General features: G+C 40.0%; 1 protein-coding gene across 1 annotated transcript in view; it reads right to left on the bottom strand.

Annotated features, from left to right (window-relative positions):
- Positions 1 to 18,452, bottom strand: part of TXNDC5 (thioredoxin domain containing 5) — a 130,096-nt gene that overhangs the window by 93,387 nt on the left and 18,257 nt on the right. The window lies entirely within an intron of this gene.

The raw sequence follows: 18,452 nt of genomic DNA, 5'->3' as shown, positions 1-18,452 counted from the left end.
TGGAGAACAGTGGCCAGGAGCAGGGCCAGTGCACTGGCTATGGCCGCGATAGAGGGCGGATGCTGCTCGGGGTCCATGGGGGCCCAGGATGCCTCCTCTGCTCACTCTCTCTGCTGATGTCTGGGGACAGGGTTGCTGGCCCTCGGCGTGTGCAGGCCAAGGCACGTGGGGGGGCAGCCCTTCAAAGGGACAGCTGGCAGTGGCCCCGGAACGGCTTGTCCACCATGTGACCCTGCCCGTGGCGCTTCCTGCCCCTGCTCTTTCGAAAGAGCACCCTGGTACGTGTGGCTGCTCTCTTTCGAAATTGCGCTGGAGGCCCTTCAAAAAAACAGAACGAACCTTCAGTCCTCGCTGGCGTGTGTGGACGCTCCATTTCGAAAGGCCATCTTTCGATGTTCTCTTTCAAAAGACGTTCTTTCAAAACAGAACTGTAGTGTAGACGCTTCGAGTTATGGTGACAGACGGCCCCTTCTGTCGACAAAACTCTCTTACGTAGACCCAGCCTCAATGAAATAAATCTTGGATTATATTTTCATTAAATTTTCTCCAATTTAATACAAGTTATTTGAGATAAAAATTTGGTCAAGGAAAAGTTTTTTAAACATATTTCATAAATGAAAGTCAGTGAAGATGTGATATTTTAATCACTACTCAGGAAAGGTGGAATTTTTGTAAGGGGCATCACCTAAGTCAGTGGTTCCCACAGCCAGGGGTCTGCAAAGGTATTTATTGCAGGGGTCCATAAAAAAAAAAAAAGGAAATAAAAATGATAGAAAATAAATTTTAAATGAACAGCAAAGTTACAATCAATTATTTTTAAATGAAATATCTTCCAATAAAGTTATGAACTGCTGTCTGAAAATCTTTGTTGTGGTTTCCTTTTTCACTTACTGAAATGTACATAATGGTTAGAAGTGGCTTTGATGGTGGTCCACCACCTGTTTGAGGGGTATTCGGGGGTCCACGCTAGTAAAGGTTATGAACCACTGATCTAGGGTTGGCGTAAGTGGAAGCAGAACTTAAGCAAGTCTCTCTTCCTCCTTACTAGAAAAAGGTCAGCTTCAGGTATTAAAAGGATCAGAGGCCGAGAACAGCTGAAAAGAGAATTTTTAACATGTATTTTTTAAGAATGCATTGATTGGCTTAAAAAAAAAGCATGACTATTTAATAATTACTTTAATACTTTGAGGCACTTTGGAAAAGTTTTTGTACAGTCGTTCAAGTAAAAGTATTGCTTTCTTGCTGTGTAGATGTCAAAACAGAGAACACCGTAGAATTTTAGGAAAATTCCAGTGCTTACAGCAGAACTGGGGTGACTGAGACATCTCAATCCCCTTACACTACAGCTCCATGGAGGGGGATATGAGGGAGAATCAAGGTTCAGAGCTTCCCCAAGGCCAGAATGACTGAGCTGCCAGCACTAGTGGATTTTTGTGGGGCCTTCCTAGTCTCTGAAGTGGGTCCAGCTAGGAGAAGATCAGTTTGCAGGAGGAGGCTACTGGGGGGCAGGATGGGTGTGAAGTCTAGGTAGGAGAGAGAGAGAGGGCAGAGCAGGCTGGGGATATGGAATCTGGGGGGAAGGGCAGGCATAGGAGCTGGAGGTGAGGATCTGTGTGGGAAGTTGGTGCACTGGGAGTCGGGGATCTGGGCAGTAGGTAGGAAGCAGGAGTTGGCTAGAAGTGGGGATGCATAAGGGCTATGAGAAGGCACTTACCTGGTATAACACACTGAGGGCACACATGGCTTTGCACCCCCTGCTACTCCCATTGGCCACAATTCCAGCCACTGGGAGTAGGGGGGTTGGGGGGAGCCTCTACGCGAGAGGTTCTCTGTGCTTCCATTCGACTACCTTGGGGGCAGGGGAGTGTGTATGGCAGCGTGCAGTACCACTTCCTCCCCAAACCAGGCAGAGTTCACGGGCTGGATGTGGACTCGGTTTGCCTGGATCTGGCACCAGGGCTGGAAGACCAGAACCAGCTCCATCCTGCAAGGGGGAACCCTGAGCCTCCTAGGCCATAGGTTCCCCAACCCTGACACACAGAAGCAGTGGGTAAAATATCCTATTTACACAGAAGAATAAACCAATATAGTTCAGACTCAGGAGTACTAAGTACTAAAATTTAAGCAGGAAGCTACCATCTTTGTCTGATACAAAGCAGGATTGCAAACATTAGCTTCATCATTCAAATGTAGCGAAAAATCAAGGGCCTGATCCACTGGAATTTTTTTAAACTAACTTTAATAGGAGCAGCATCTGTATTCAAGAGATTTTAGAAAGCCCACTGTTAATAACCGGAACATTTTAAGCCACCCTAAACATTTATTTTCTATTATGAAGCTTAGAACACAACTCAAACTCCCTTGATGTGCATTTTTCCCCCAAATGGGTGCAACAGGTATTTCAAATCCTACAGTATCACTTTGTAAAAAAAGCCATTTGCTGAAGAGTATCCTTACCCTCCTGACAGACCATGGCCTTGTTTGCTAAACAAATATTGAAAAATAGCTAAGTAAGTGCACGATCATGTATGGATACCTGAAATGCTATCTATCTAAGCTATAACTAAGCACCACAGTTTTCCTTTTAAATTTCACAGCAAAGCATTATTTCTCATGCACCTTGCTAAAGTCAGGTTGTATGTACTGTTAATTTATTTCAAGAGCTACAGCACAATACATTTTTTTTAAAAATTAATGAAGACTATTGAAAAGATGCATATTTTTCTTGTAGTCTCCTAAGCCGCGTCTATACTCGTGCCTTTCTTCTGGAAGGGGCATGGTAATGAAGCAAAGTTGGAGGATGCTAATGAGGCACTGCTATGCATATGCAGTGCCTCATTAGCATAATGGCAGCCGCAGCAATTCAAAAGTGCCGCTTCCCAATTGCCCCCCATCCTTTCAAAAGGGTCTCCCCAGTCTTCAAAAGCTCCTTATTCCTATTTAGTTGTAGTTACAAACATCAGCCTGCTTATTGGCCCACTTCATTAGGGCCATGTCTACACTAGCCCCTTCCTTTCGGAAGGGGCATGGTAATGAGTGAGGTCAAAAGATGCTAATGAGGTGGTACCATGAATATGCAGCGCTTCATTAGCATAATGACAGCCGCAGCAATTCAAAAGTGCCACTTTCAAATTGCCCACCACTCATGTCGACGGGGGCCTTTCAAAAGGACCCCCCCCCCATCTTCAAAAGCCCCTTATTCATAAAACTAAATAGGAATAAAGGGCTTTCAAAGACTGGGGGGTCCTTTTGGAAGGCTCCCATCCTTTAGAAAGGCTCCACATGTGCAGTGCAAGATCTGGAAGTGGCACTTTCGAATTGCTGCGGCTGCCATTATGCTAATGAAGTGCTACATATTCATGACAGCACCTCATTAGCATCTTCTGACCTCGCTCATTACCATACCCCTTCCGAAAGGAAGGGGCTAGTGTCGACATTGCCCTAAAGAAGTGGGCCAATAAGCAGACTGATGTTTGTAATGTTACAGATCAACTGTAAGCACTTTTCTTCAAAATATTTCCAAAATTAACTAAATTTCCAAAATGAGTATTAAGGGGGAATTTTCAAAAGCACAAAGTGCCACTGGGTTTTGAAAATACTTATTATTGGGTACTGCCATTCATTTAACCTATTCTGGGTTTTCTCGCCAATGACGTACAGCCCTAGGCTTAAAATTATTATTTTTGTGCAGAAGTTCAGCACACACTAGTCTTGCAACATCTGTATCATTTTTACCAGTCATTGGCTATGTCTACACTAGCCCCAAACTTCGAAATGGCCATCTGCTCATAGGAATAAGGGGACTTCGAAGTAGGCGGGGTCCTTTCAAAAAGGAGCCCCATCTGGATGAGCCGCACAGTGGCAAACCGCGTCAATTTTGAAGTGCCGTGGCTGCCCACATGCTAATGAGGCGCTGAATATGTATTTCAGTGCTTTACTAGTAAACTTCGAAATGGCCATTTGCATGGCCATTTCAAAGTCTGGGGCTAGTGCAGACACGGCCACTGAGTGGTAAATATCAGAGACACAGGTAGGTTTACTTTTCTTCAAAACACAGTGAATCTGATATTATCTATTATTTATAGGCATGAAACACAAATCAAACTCACTCAGTGTCAAGGGGGACAAGGTGCATTGTGTTGGAAAGTTATTTTAGTTCTGGAGATATTCATTTTAAAGACATCTTGTAGAAAAGAAAGAGTGCTTTCAGTTCATCCTTAAAATGAACAAAAGCTATCAAGACTGCTGCCTGTTTTTATGGTGTAATCTCTTCTGTTTTTCTGATGAAACATGTAAATCTGAGCTTGCAGCTACACCATCCATTCATCAGCAGGTACATAAGATTAGAGATATTTCAGAAATCACCTTCTGTTCAATAGGGGTTTTTCATTAGTAAGTTCGCCTCACTTTTTATATGTGAAATTGTTTGGATCCATCTATGATTTTTCCATCCACAACAGAATTAACAACATTCCACCATGCTTCAGTGTCAGCAAGGGCTCTTTTCAGTCCAGCTACCTGATGATGATTGATGAAGCTGTCAGGCCTACAGTAGTGGATAGAGCAGTTTGGCAGGAGTTCAGTGTTATTGAAAGAAGTCTCAAATACTTATTCCATCTCCTCTGCTAACTTTAATCACATTATCAACACGCTGCCAGGAACGGAGCCTTGACACCAAGCCATAAATTTACACAGGCATCCATTGTCTGCATAGTGAAGTAGCAACACAGATAATGAACAAGTTCTGTTTATTTTTTACCTGTTTTTATTTTATACTGTATAATAGTTAAAATAATATTTGAAAGATCTCCCTGTCGCTCAGGTTAGCGTGCATCAAGTTTCAGTCTGTTATTGCATTTAACTTCATTTGGTTTACCAAGTTAAGTTATTCAGTTATATTGCTATTACACGTAGATTTTAAATAAAAAAGATCATTGTGCTGACAGGAGCTTGCAAATACTCCATAATACACTTGTTAATAAGAACACAAATGAATATTGCAGATGCTTCACTTTTAATGTCACTTACTCATTTGCAATGCTGACAAAAACTGATCTTTCCTGAACTGTTTTACAGTTGTATCAACAAATTTTAGATGCTGACAAAAACTGATCTTTCCTGAACTGTTTTACCGTTATATCAACACATTTTAGATACTGTCACAATGAGCAGTGCTCATCCTACTGAGTTCATCAATGCAAGAAAAATACTACATGAAAATACTGTACCCAATAAAAGTGATAATGAAAGGACTGAGATACTTCTTAAAGTTACCTTTAGGGATATTTTGTTTCGGGAGGGGGTGGAGGAGGGCTTCTTAGAATGTAAAGTTCCAAGGAAGTCACAAACCAGTTACACAAAGATACATTATTTCCTGTGATCTCACAGTCACTCTTGTTTTGACTGTTTTAGAGATCAAACAATACCTTCACTTGACTTCATAATGAAGCAGATGAAACTATACCTGAGTAACACATTCTAGCCTTTCAGAATTCACTCTGTTTTGCAAGACATGCTGGCTTTCTCACAATAACTTAAGTGTGTGTACATTCAAATTTCAGCCAAGCATGCCTTGCGTTTATAACAACTGCTCTCTAGGGCAGGGCTGTGGTCTCACAGAGAGTTAGCAAAAACTACATTAAGGTTTCTTCCCAACAGACAAGGCTGTCTTCACAAGCCAAGGTATTCTAGTTTGCAACTCACTGAATTTACATATGTATTCACACATGTATGCATGGTATAAAATCAGAACACCATTTCTAGACCTGTTTGTCCTACAAACTAAAATAGTGATACACCAATCATCTTGAACAAAACAGGCTTGTAGAGGCACTTAAAGTTGGAGGTATGCTAAACTCTTCTTTCTAAACCAAACTTGTGTTCTAGTTACAGCAGGATGTGAGTAGGGAGGGTTGCCCCTCTTTTGATTAGGCTTTCTTAAAGAAGCTCAGTGTTGTTCTGGTTAAGTCTGAAGGCAAGAGCATGCTGGCACAAAATAATGAAAAAGGTCTCAAAAAGAAGCATATTTAGCCAGGTCCTTCTCCATCTCAGCATATTGTTCTTTAAGGCGCTCCATAGCTTTTCTGTGTTCTTCATCCACTTCTGCTCGTTTGTTGTGTTGGTCTTTCATGAACACTTCCCAGTGCGCTAGATGCTGCTTTTCACCAGCCATTAGTGTGTCAGTCTGAAGCTGAGAGGAGGAGAAAGGGAAGTTATAAAAACTGTTTTTAGGTGAAGACAGTGGGTTGATGTAGATTTGATGACCTTACAAAAAACAAACACGTTAAAGAGACCAGCTTTCACTTCAGCACCAGAAAGTAAAAGTTATATTCATCTAGTCACACAGCACAAGTCAAAAGAAAAAAGTTGTAACTGCAGCTTGACCACATAACAAAAGAAAACTTTCCTCCATTATAGCCCCCAAAAAAGGAATTTAAAAAAAAAAAATCACTCTCTCAAGCTAGCACTTTACTTTGGGCACAATCCAAGTTATTTCTGTTAACTGATGACAAAAGTTGATGGAGCTAGTAACATTGGGATGTTGGAAGTCCTGGCTCTTCTACTGCTCTTAAGTATTGCCTATCCCTGTACTCACTTTTTGTTTTTAAAAAGCACTTTTATGTTACTTCGTGTTTGTAGTTTCTGTCTTGGTTATGTGGACCGTGGATAGTTAGAGTGGAACTGGACACAGCGTTATCTTCATGTTGAAAGAAACGGGCCAGACTCTCAAACAGGACAATTGACAATTTAAGAAAGAATTTTTGGCTATTTCAGTATAGCTTAGAAGTTGGAAGTGGAGTTGTTTAAGTAAACACCAACTCTTTTTTTAATTTAAGTCTGTCCAGTTCTCTCTCACGAGCCCTGGAGCTACGCCAAGAAAAGGATAGGTGATGCTATGCCTAACAATTCTTGCAAAATAAATTTAGTCTGTATTACAAAAGGCTAACATTGAAAAAAAAATGTGCACATTATATTTGACATCTGTGAAAGAAGAATAAAGTACAATTTTAAGGCATTAAAATGTGTTAATTCAGGGTTTGTATTTGCACTGAGGATTCCTGACTTCCAGCACTAGAGGATAAAAAGAGAGGTGGCTCTTCAAACATCACAAGGACAATTGCAAAACTGTTGCCTTCTGTAATGGCTGAAATCCCATCACAACTATAAATGTGGTACAACGAGCAAAGATAGTTAGCAAAACAGCATGTGTATGTAGTATCTTTCAACCTCTCTCTCAGGGTGTTAGTTCTGTTCTTCTGTTGCTTATTACCTCATACATCAACCTCAGTATAAAAACAAAAATTGTTCACTGAAACAAGAACATGTATACATATGTCAATGCATATTTTTAAATTACAAATAAAACAAATTTTTAAAACACTATAAACAAGTTTTCATGAAAGAACTTGTAAGGCCAAAGGAAAAAAAAAACAGACCATTTGTATAGTTCTGAATTTCATATTTTGACTTTTGGGAATCGGCGGATTGTGTTTCTCTCATAGGCAGCAAGCTCTTTCTGTGCCTAATAGTTTTTGCACAATTATTGGGCATTTTCTTTCAAGTATTCACATTACTTACTGTTTCTGATAAACAGGATTGTCTTCACAAGCCTTCTCCATCCCCCAACCCCAGGTCTTGAAAGAAAGACAATTACACAGGAATGTGTAGAGACATTTGAAAATGAGCTTACTGACTATTTCTAAATAAAAGTAAAAGTCTGACCTTCAAGTGTTTTATTCCAAGAACACAGAAATCACAATAACTCTGTACAGTTGTTTTTACATTAGTTCTGTTGATCCTCCATGATTGGCGGTACATTTTTTTTTTTTTTATATATCACCTGGAACATCCCATGGCCCTTGCTTTTCCTATCTTCTGTCATTGTATTCGACCTGTATGTAGTTACAATTTCTCCCACATTTTCTCTTCTGATTCCCTGGAACTGTGGCCTGCCTTTGTCCCTGGTGTTCAAAAACTGTGAGGCCAGGGAAAAATGCAAGCCGAAGAGCAATCCTCACTGTTCCTGTTAAAGGTGCCTTGGAGAGGATCAGAGGGATCACTGTCCAATCTTCTGCAAGTTCCATCATAGAATTCTGTATCTCTTGTCCAGACAATGAGAGCAGAAGCTCGAAGTCATCCTCACAGAGGTGGCTGTACTCCCCCATTCACATCCAGACTCAGGGGACCAGGCACCAAGCACTTCCTCGGTGTCACAGAGCACCCCAGCACCATCCTCTAGTTTGGCACCAAAAAAAGACTCCCTGTGACACTGACACAGGACCTCGTGAGGCCCGACAGAGTATGTACCAATCCTACCTAATGCTGCCTCAGAAGAGAAAGAAGCCAGAGGGGTGGACTTTGGCTAAGATGAAGGAAGTGAGATGCCACTGGGCCTTCCTCTACATCCCTGGAAAAACCTGCATCAACTCTTGCTCAGGGGAGGCAGTTGAGTTGGGACCCCCACATTTGCCAGTCCCTCACTATTTCAGAATCTTACAATAGATTCTTAGTATTGAGGCTTCCAGTTGCCACTTCCATCAACAGTGGAAGACTGAATACTAAGAATCTATTGTAAAATTCTGGAACAGTGAGGAAGGAGGATGGGGATCTCAAAAAAGCAGTTAGTATGGTATCTATTTTTTTCTTATTTGAAAATGCCTGCAAGTAGGATGAGAGACTAGCAGCTTACTAGATCTCAATGAACAGTCTCAGGAAGTCCCCTGAAGCTTGAAAGAGATTACAGGTCTGACTTTAGCAAAATGAGTGAACAAATCTAAATGCTGTAAAATATGGATAGAATTCTAGACAGCAGCCTTGCATATACCCTATATGATAGAGACATTTGAGACAGGTAGTACAGACCACTTTAGACATAGAAGAACACATCCTCACATCAGATGGCACTGCACTGACACTTGAATAAGCAGAGATGTTAATGTCTAATCCAAACTGACAACATTGTAGTGGAAGTAGATGCCCTGGGCATAATCTCCATGTGCTTTACCTACTCTGAGTGACTTACAGGTTACTCTTACTCACATAAGAAATTCAGAGCCTGCTTAGCATTTAGGCAATGGAACCTAACATTCCCACATGAGGATGGGAAACAGGTAGAAGCAGAGGTTTGCTACAAGCATGTTAATTGGCAGATTTAAGTGGAAATCAGAAGTCATGTATAGAAGGGAATGTCAGGTGAGAATGAATGTGGTATATGGTAGGTCAATGTTAGTTTCTACATCTCAGAAGCTCTTTGGACCAATATGATTCTCATTAAGAACAGTCTTTAGTAAGATAAGGTGCAAAGAGCAACCAAACCACATGTCAATTGGTGGTTCCATTAGTTTGACAAGCGCTGCATTTCAATCCCAAGACAGCAGTAACTCCCAGACAGAAGACAACATACAAAGCGGACGTGTTAGGATACCTGGCACTACAGCACACGAGAAAATGCATTAATCCCTGAACTGAAAGGATAAAAGTCTGAGATTACAGCCAGGAAATCTCTTTACAGCGCTGAAGGAGAGAAGTGATTGTCTGAAATGAAGACAGTATGAAATAAAGAGCATGAAAGACTGCTAAGGACTAGAGTCTTTGTCATAGGAGGTGAAGAAACACTTCATAAAGTAGCATTGGCCGTGTCTACACTAGCCCCAAACTTCATTTCAAAGTTTACTAATGAAGCGCTGAAATACATATTCAGCGCCTCATTAGCATGCGGGTGGCCGCGGCACTTCGAAATTGACGTGGCTCGCCCCGACGGGGCTCCTTTTTGAAAGGACCCCGCCTACTATCTGCTCATAGGAATAAGGGGACTTCGATACAGGCGGGGTCCTTTCAAAAAGGAGCCCCGTCGGGACGAGCCGCATCAATTTCGAAGTGCCGCGGCCACCCGCATGCTAATGAGGCGCTGAATATGTATTTCAGCGCTTCATTAGTAAACTTTGAAATGGCCATTTGCATGGCCATTTCGAAGTTTGGGGCTAGTGTAGCACGGCCATTATTTTAGAAAAGCAGAGATTATGGAGGATATGACTGAGGTCTATAAAATCATGACAGATACAGAAAAAAGTGAATAAGGAAAAGTTATTGTTCCCATATCATAAGAACTACGGGTCACCAAATGAAATTAATTGGTAGCAGGCTTAAAACTAACAAAAGGAAGTTTTTCCTCCTGCAACGCATGATAGACCTGCGGAATTTCTTGCCAGAGGATGTTGTGAAGACCAGAACTGTAACAGGGTTCAAAAAAGAACCAGATAAATTCATTGAGGTTAGGTCCATCAGTGGCTATTATCCAGAATGGGTAGGAATGGTGTCCCTAGCCTCTGTTTGTCAGAGGCTGCAAATGGATGATGGGAGAGGGATCACTCAAAGACGACCTGTTCTTTTCGCTCTCTCTGGGGCAGAGTCTGCAACCTGTAGCTCCGGAGCCACGTGTGGCTCTTCATGTATTTCTTTGTGGCTCCTGACACTATAATTGCAAAGAAGAAAAAAGCCCCCTCCTGATTATTTTCAATTAGTGAATCTAAAAGCCCAAAAATAAACAACTCCAATCTAAATAGCATACAATATGTGACCTCAAAACGTTGGATAACTCCCCGTTTAATATGTGCAGTGCATTGTGGGATATGATATTGTACCTGTGTTTTGATTGTGTTGCTAATAAAGTCTTGATTTTCAAAAAGGAAATGGAAGCTTGTGGCATTCGGGCTGTGAAGGGTAACATGCATTTTAAGAAAGAAAAATTAAATGTAAAGTAAAATTGGCATAATTAACGAGTTCAGGAGTGAGAGTCAGAAAGATACTAGTACAAAGACACATAAGAAGTGTGAGGAAATAGAATGTGTAAAAAGTTTGTGAACATCCTGCTATAAATGTGTATTGCATTACAAATCATTGTGCGTGTGCTGTTCTGAAAATAAGTGTCTCAAAAATATGGTTTGACATTATTTATTAAGAATCATCGCATATTCTCATGCACTGAAGCTTCTGAATGACTGAGTTTTTACCAAATTCAAAAAAACAATTTATTTTTTTCCTGCTATTTTGGTTGCCAATCCCTGCTCTGGGGCATTGGCCACTGAAGAAAGGATACTGGCCTAAATGGACCTTTGGTGTGACCCAGTAGGGCTGTCTTTATGCTCTTATGATCTATGGAACTAACCCTGAAAGAGAATACATAATGCTCACTCAGTTGACAGATTTAATTTGCCAAATACTCCTTGTTAATCAGCCTGTATTGTGAAAATGGATAACATGATTGTATGGAAGGAAAGCTTACGTGCCCCATAGTTCCAATGCTAACGTTGGCTGAGAAGTCTCTGCATTTTTTTAAAGGAATAACATGTTAGTCTAGCAGTCTGGTATACAGGCATTTCAAGTCAGCAGGAGCTAGAACCACTGAAAAGACAACAATCTTAGGGTCTTCATGCGTAGGAGCATATCAGAGCACTCTTCCAGCTAATCTGGTTTATTTTTGTGGTGATCAACTCTTTGAAGTTTGTGGATGCCATATGGCAGTGGTGCTCAAACTTCTCCAGTCCTATGTTGTTGCCCCCCCACCGCCAACAGACTCTGTCCGTTACCCCCCGTCCCCCCAGCATTACTGCACAGTCAAGACTTCCTCACTGGTAGAGCTTGGGCTGAAGGTAGAGCTAGGGGTAGAACTGTGGATGGGGAAGAAGTTGGGCAGAGGGTGGGGAGGGAACAAGGACAGAGATGAGATGAACTCAGAGCCTTGTTCTCCCTCTCCTCTGGTCTGGGACCTAATTAGGGGAGGAGTGAGTCTGGGGGTGGATCTGATTTGGAAGTGTGGTGCTCCCTACCTGATCCCTGTGGGCGCTGGCCCAAGCACCACCATGCATATGTCAAATATTCCTCTGTGCTCCTTTAGAGAAGGCACACTGCAGTTTGGGGACCACTGACTTTGGACAAGTGGGATATTGAAATGGAAGCTTTACAACATTAATTTATGATTTCAGCAATGCCAGCAAGAAATAATAATAATAATAATAATAACAATTTATTTACAGAATTTTCAGACTTTATTGTCTGAGTCTCCTACAAAGCCAAAGTTAATTTAGAACAGATTATAATTTACCTCACTGATAAATTGGCATGTGAATAAATACAGACTGTCCAAATGAGAAGCACTGTTTTCCAAAGCTTATTCTTCTGGGCTTAAAGGATTATAAATATTTGAAGACTGGGAGATCTGGATGGAAACTCAGCTATGTCTGGACACAGAATAATAAAACAGAGCAGGCTTAACATGTAAATTCTTCAAACATTTGTGGGAAACTGTGCTTCCACTGCGTATATTCTGACAGGAAATGGGAATAAATTAAAAATGAAAATCTACCAGTCTTCTAAAATACTAACATGAACATCTAATAGTGGTTTTATGTATGCAAGAAACCTGAAAATCTTAAATACAGAAAGGACTGATTTACTAGCCAGTGAAGTTATTAGGTTTAGTAGTTAAATCACCATGGGCAATGGAACGGAGGGGGAGTGTATGTAAATGAGAAAGCAAACACATCATATTCAGTTGGCACTTACGTATATATTATACATTAGTTTTTCATTATTTCTCCAACTGAGATGCTTAATATTACAGTGTCATGTAATTTTTGTAACATCTATATTCAGTAGGTCAAGGAATCACAGGTAGCATAGGAACTTTGCATTTTGGAAGTCAATGCCTTCTATAACAACCCTGAGAACTTTCAAATACAATTAGAAGTACAGGTTGAACCTCTCTAATCCAACACCTTTGTAACCTGACCAGTGCTGGAGAGAATTTGCCAGGCCAGACAAGGTCAATATCATCTAGCAGCAATACCAACATTTCCACTGTTTACTGGGCTTTTAGAAGACATTTACATGTAAATTACATGTAAATAACAGCATGGAACACTGAGAGCTAGGACTGGTGGCTGTAAACAAACGTTATGGGACCACTAGAAACTTGACCACACCCATGGTAAGTGGTTGTCTGGCTAATTAAAATCATGCTGGATTATGGATGTTGCCAGACGAGAGAGTTTCACATTAGAGAGGTTCAACCTGTAGTACGTTCCTAAGCATATAAAATGTAAGATAACACTAACATGAAATTCCTTTATACTATTGGTACTCCATCTATTACACACAACACCACTAACATAAAAATGCATTAAGCACTCTGAATAAAGTTATGTTCACATACTGAGAGCTAAAAGGATTCGACTTCCTGGAATCTTCAAAAAACGTCAGTACAGCTAGAAAATGCCTTCTGACTCGTTAAATTCAAAGTCTTTGCCACTGCTAAGTTATAAACTACACTCTCACTTTAAAGTGCAGTTATAGTGTTAAAGGTGACTATGAAAACACCACCTTTTCCCTCTGATCTGTTCCTTATATGTACTTACAGTAACAACTATTTGCTTTTCAGTAAGCTTTTATTATTTTTTATTCCTGTCAGTTTTGTGGGAGCAATGTAGCTATAGGCATGTGAGCTTGATTATATTCTGGGCCAGACACAACGAACAGAATAAACTTCCCCCATCCTCATTGCCCACCCCACTCAGGAAGGGATATTTTTAAATAAAAGTTTTAAAACTTACAATTGCAGATTCTGGAATTCAGATGATGATGAATAAAGTAGAAAAAATACTTTCAAATCTCACCCTAACTATATAGGTCTGCCACTTAGAAAGGACATTTTAACTTGTAACTCAAAGTTTAACAGGGGATAAGAGACAAGAAGAATGAACTCACTGTATAAATTTTACAGAACAGCTTTTAAAAATATACTCTAATTTTAATTTAACTCCTGTACTGTCATTTGTGCAACAATCCTAATTCAACAGCATGAGACTGCTTGTACAGAAATTTTTTCACTGTACTGAAAAAACTTTTTGGAAGTTCTATCAAAAATGCAAATTAAAATAAAGTGCTTGCCCATTTTAATGTACATTTAAGTGTTTCAAAAAGCAAATTAAGTTACACTTAAGTAAATAAAAGATGATGCTACCTAATATTCACAAACCAACGATCAAAGAGTCCACATACAAGAAGCCCATGATTTTCTTTACAGATGTTACTAGTATACTGCAACATCATATATGCAGCAAGTTGCATACCTAAATTATTGGATGTTGACATCTTAGATATGAGAATACAATGCCTCTTCACATATGGAACAGCTGAAGTACAAGTTCATATATGTACACACAATCATATATAATCAGAACAGAAATCTTAAATAATTCATAATATTGTAAAATGCTACTAGTGTATATAGCCAAGAACCATTAGGCAAAGTCATATTTTATCTCCTTGGCAATCTGCTATCTAGATGTATGAATCTCTGTCTTATGTATTAGACAAGCCAATAATTCCTGCTATTTGAATACACCTAGAGGCTTTCACAGCAATGTGGTCCCGGGCAAAAATAATTTAAAAAAAAAAAAAAAAAAAAAAAAAAAAAACTACTGAAAAAGAAAATGTATTAAAAGACTCACTTTATATAATCCTGTGTCACCACACTGCTCTGTAGAAAAATTAATGACGCTCACAGGAAGAATAAAATACAGATGTTTCTTCCTTACCCACAGATAGAATAAGTAAGAACTTCCACCTACAATTTTTAAATAAAAAAACAAAAAAAGATACCCAACTATATTTTAATATCCCAAACAGTTGGAATAGCACCATTTTCAGTTTCTGAGGAGACAGTGTCAGGGAAGATATAAATCTAAAAACAGAAAACTATTTTATGAACTCTTAAATTTTGAAGCTGAAGTGCATTAAGCCACACAAATGCAATTATACTGTCAAATTAGAAAGGTATTCCATAAGCAAAGCTACATTCAGAGTAGCAAGGGTGGCCTGTTAGAAATTCAGAGGTCAAGATATGTCAGAATTAAGACTACACATGCAACTCCACTATGGCTTCTTTTACATACGCAATATTAGCTTTTAAGATGACTGGGTACCACAGTGACAGGAATGACATCGGAACATAACTGAGGTGTGTTAGCGTGGACATATAAATCATATTCTAAATGTCTGCAATGAATGGAATCAAGCAGATTATGTCAGTATCTCTGGTCCAGATAAAATATGTTAGAAACATTAGGTTGGCAAGGCTAAGCCCTTAAAAGACAAAAAATTCTAGAATAAAGGTTGCCTGTTTCTGATATAGGGTCATATAGTGAATAAGACTGATTGCAGAATCCCCGACATATTCCTACATTTTATTTTAATAAAATATGGAAAAACCTCAGCTCCTGTTGTATACAATCATAACAGCCCTCACATATCATTCATCATCAAGGTTTAAACAAGGGATGTTACGACCAATACCTCTAACCAGTTGAATTAAAGGAGTGACATCAGTAGTAGATTGTTACATTCAATGCGAATCACCCATTAGAGGAAAGAGTGATTAACAGATTTTAAGACCAGGAAGGACCATCATCAGATCTGACCTCTTGCATTATACAGGCCATAAAATTTCACCTGGGTTGAACAAGTTCTGCTATGCCAATGGCAACTTCCCTGGAGGTCCATTAATTTGGTGGACTCTCAACTAATTTTAAAAGGTATAGCAAAAGGCGCCTAACAAATCCCCTACAAAATTTTAAATTCTTGCTCTGCACAGCAAAGACAATTATTAAGAATTCTGAATCCTTCCTACTCCATGAAAGGTTTTGCACAAACAAGGCTCTGCCATCTCTGTGTACCCTGACCCTCTCTTTGCATGTCTTCTGTTCTTCAGGCCCATAAGCTTCTCTCAGAGTGGTGTTTGGAGGGATTCCTTTGGTCAATCCTGTTCCCGTAGTCTACCACATCATGTATGCTATTGAACAGCTGGGAGACTATCTGGTTTCATTCTTAATATGTCCCAGATATTGTCTCAGAAAAGTAGCTGTGTTAGTCTGTAACTTTAAAAAAAGCAAGCAGCCCTGTAGCACCTCAAAGACTAAAATTTCTTTAACGAATGTCAGATATTTCCATCTTCTTTTCTGGGAACTTCACAGAGAAAATGCCAAACACTAACAAATTATAGTATTTATTATATAGAGATTACATTTAATACCTAGTGTTCTTCTAAGACATTTAGTTTGGATGGCACTTACACATCTGTCTGTATAATTTAATGGATTTCCAGTTGTCACATCCCTACATGAAGATGGACAGGATTTGAATTTAAGATCCATGGTTTCATCTTTAAGTTGTAGACTTTTGATGACCAAGTCTCGTTTAAACTGGTGATTGCAACTACCACTTCGCCAATTTGTGATGTTACTTCCTTGTTGGCATTGCCATTTACTTGTATTTTACTATCGATATATGCAAATTGACTCATTTCTTGTATTCCTTTGTCTCCTAAAGCAAATAATTAGTTAGAAAAATGCTGTGGTTTCTCAGATTTGCTTTTTGTAACTAATTTTTAATCCAATTTTTTCTGTGATGCTTGACATCTTTCCAGTCTTTACTTCCATATTAGTTAAGATGTTGCTTAATGCTATGTCAGTACCAAAAATTGAGATCCGTTAGAGTACTATGGAAGCATTGACACCTGGTCTGAATCTGTGCTATTTTTTTCTCAGAAGGAAGGCAACAGCAGTGGAAAAAGCCACCCCCCGCCCCACAGAGAGAGAGAGAGAGACAGACAGACAGAAAGATCCAGATCGAATCTCCATAGTCTGGCACCCTCAGAACCTGACCTGTGCTAGAACCAGAGGATTTGCTGAACCTTGGGAGGTCAATATTGTCTAGCAGCATTACCAACACTTCTACTACTTACTTGGCTCTTAGAAGACGTAACAGCTCAGAGCACCAACAGCCAGGTCTAGAGGCTGTAAACAAATTTTGTGGGACCACACAAAACTTGGCCACAGCCATGATAAGTGGACATCCTGTTAACTCTGGATGTTGCTAGACCAGAGAGTGGCAGACTAAAGAGGTTCAACCTGTACCCATTTTCCCTTCACCTCACACTGGAAACTGCTAAACTACGTTTGCTGAAACTATCAAAATATTCCAACTGAGGCAGAGACCAACCGTGGAAAATTTCACCCCAATATTTAAAATGAAAAGCAACTGAAAATGGGGGTTTATACTTGGAAATATTGGGTAGCCTTATCTATATACATTATTCCACTTCACACAGGAAAAAAAAAACTGGAAAGAATAAAGAATGCATGCAGTACATAGGGGCACATTATCAAAATTCTTCTGATGGATATTTTTATCATTTCCTACCTATCTTCAGAGTAGGAAAAAAAGAAAAACATTTTACGAACTGGAACTATAATTCTAATACCACAACACGTGCAAGACCAGATTTCACTAGAACATTCAAAGTGCAATTCCCTTCTCTGTGAGAAGCATTTCCTCAATTACTTTCAAGTTGCTAATGCTAGCCATTTTAATATTTGCACTACAGACCAAGTCAGTACACTTTGTTTAAAAAGAACCACGTAAAAAGAGAAAGCATTTTGTCCCATTCCCCTCTCTTTATCTAAAATGGCTGAATAATTTCATTTAAATTAAAATAAAATTAAATAAATAAAAGATCCCCTTCCTCATAATGACCAGATTTGGGAAGTTGCAACTTAAGAAGTTAAAGTTTTATCACGCAATCTTAAAAGAAACAGGCACACAAGCTTAACTATAGTTGGAGCATTAGTCAAAGTTATAAACTTGTGACTTGAGTGGGAAGGTACAGTACACTCAACATTCTGAAACACACAAGCCACCTGCTTAAATTTCACTTCAAGAAGCCAAGGGTTCATCAAGTTTCTTATCTACATTTCAGTATCAGTACTCAACTCCGGCTGGATTAGTCATCTCTGCTGATCCTCAAAAGCATGACATATTACAAGGAACAGAAGGAAAAATGTGAACTGCTGATACATACCACTGCGTATGTCAGTTCATGTTACTAGGCCAGAATGGAAGGTCTGGCATTTTCTACAACTCCACATTTTTATAACGTATCATTCTGAAGTACAATCAAAGTCGTCATGGACAGATTAACTCTTCTGGAGGCTCAGGGCTAGTAGATTTTGTGCAACCCCTTGGGCTCCAGGATGTGGTTAAATAATGGTTTCAGTGTACGGGAAGGAGCTGCTGGGGTGTATGGGTGTGCACGGTCTGGGCACACAGTAAAGTACCAGAGTGGGTTGTGGCTGGGGAGTCTGGGAGGATGCAGAAGGGGGCAGGGGATTGTGGCGCTTACCTGCGACAGCTCTCAGGGAGGCACAGGTGACTCCCTGTGGCCCTGTGCTTGCAGGCACTGCCCCAATACTCCCACTGGCTGCAGTTCCTGGCCAATGGAAGCAGCAGGGGAGGAGCCTGCAGGCAAGTGCCACTAGTAGCAACACACATGGCACCCGTGGAGGTGGAGGGGGGCCAGAGAGAGGGAATGGCAGTGTTCATAACGGATTCCTCTGCAC

Source organism: Carettochelys insculpta, chromosome 2 (genome assembly GCF_033958435.1).
Source record: "Carettochelys insculpta isolate YL-2023 chromosome 2, ASM3395843v1, whole genome shotgun sequence".
NCBI lineage: Eukaryota > Metazoa > Chordata > Testudines > Carettochelyidae > Carettochelys > Carettochelys insculpta.
This window is presented reverse-complemented; position numbering and strand designations above follow the sequence as displayed.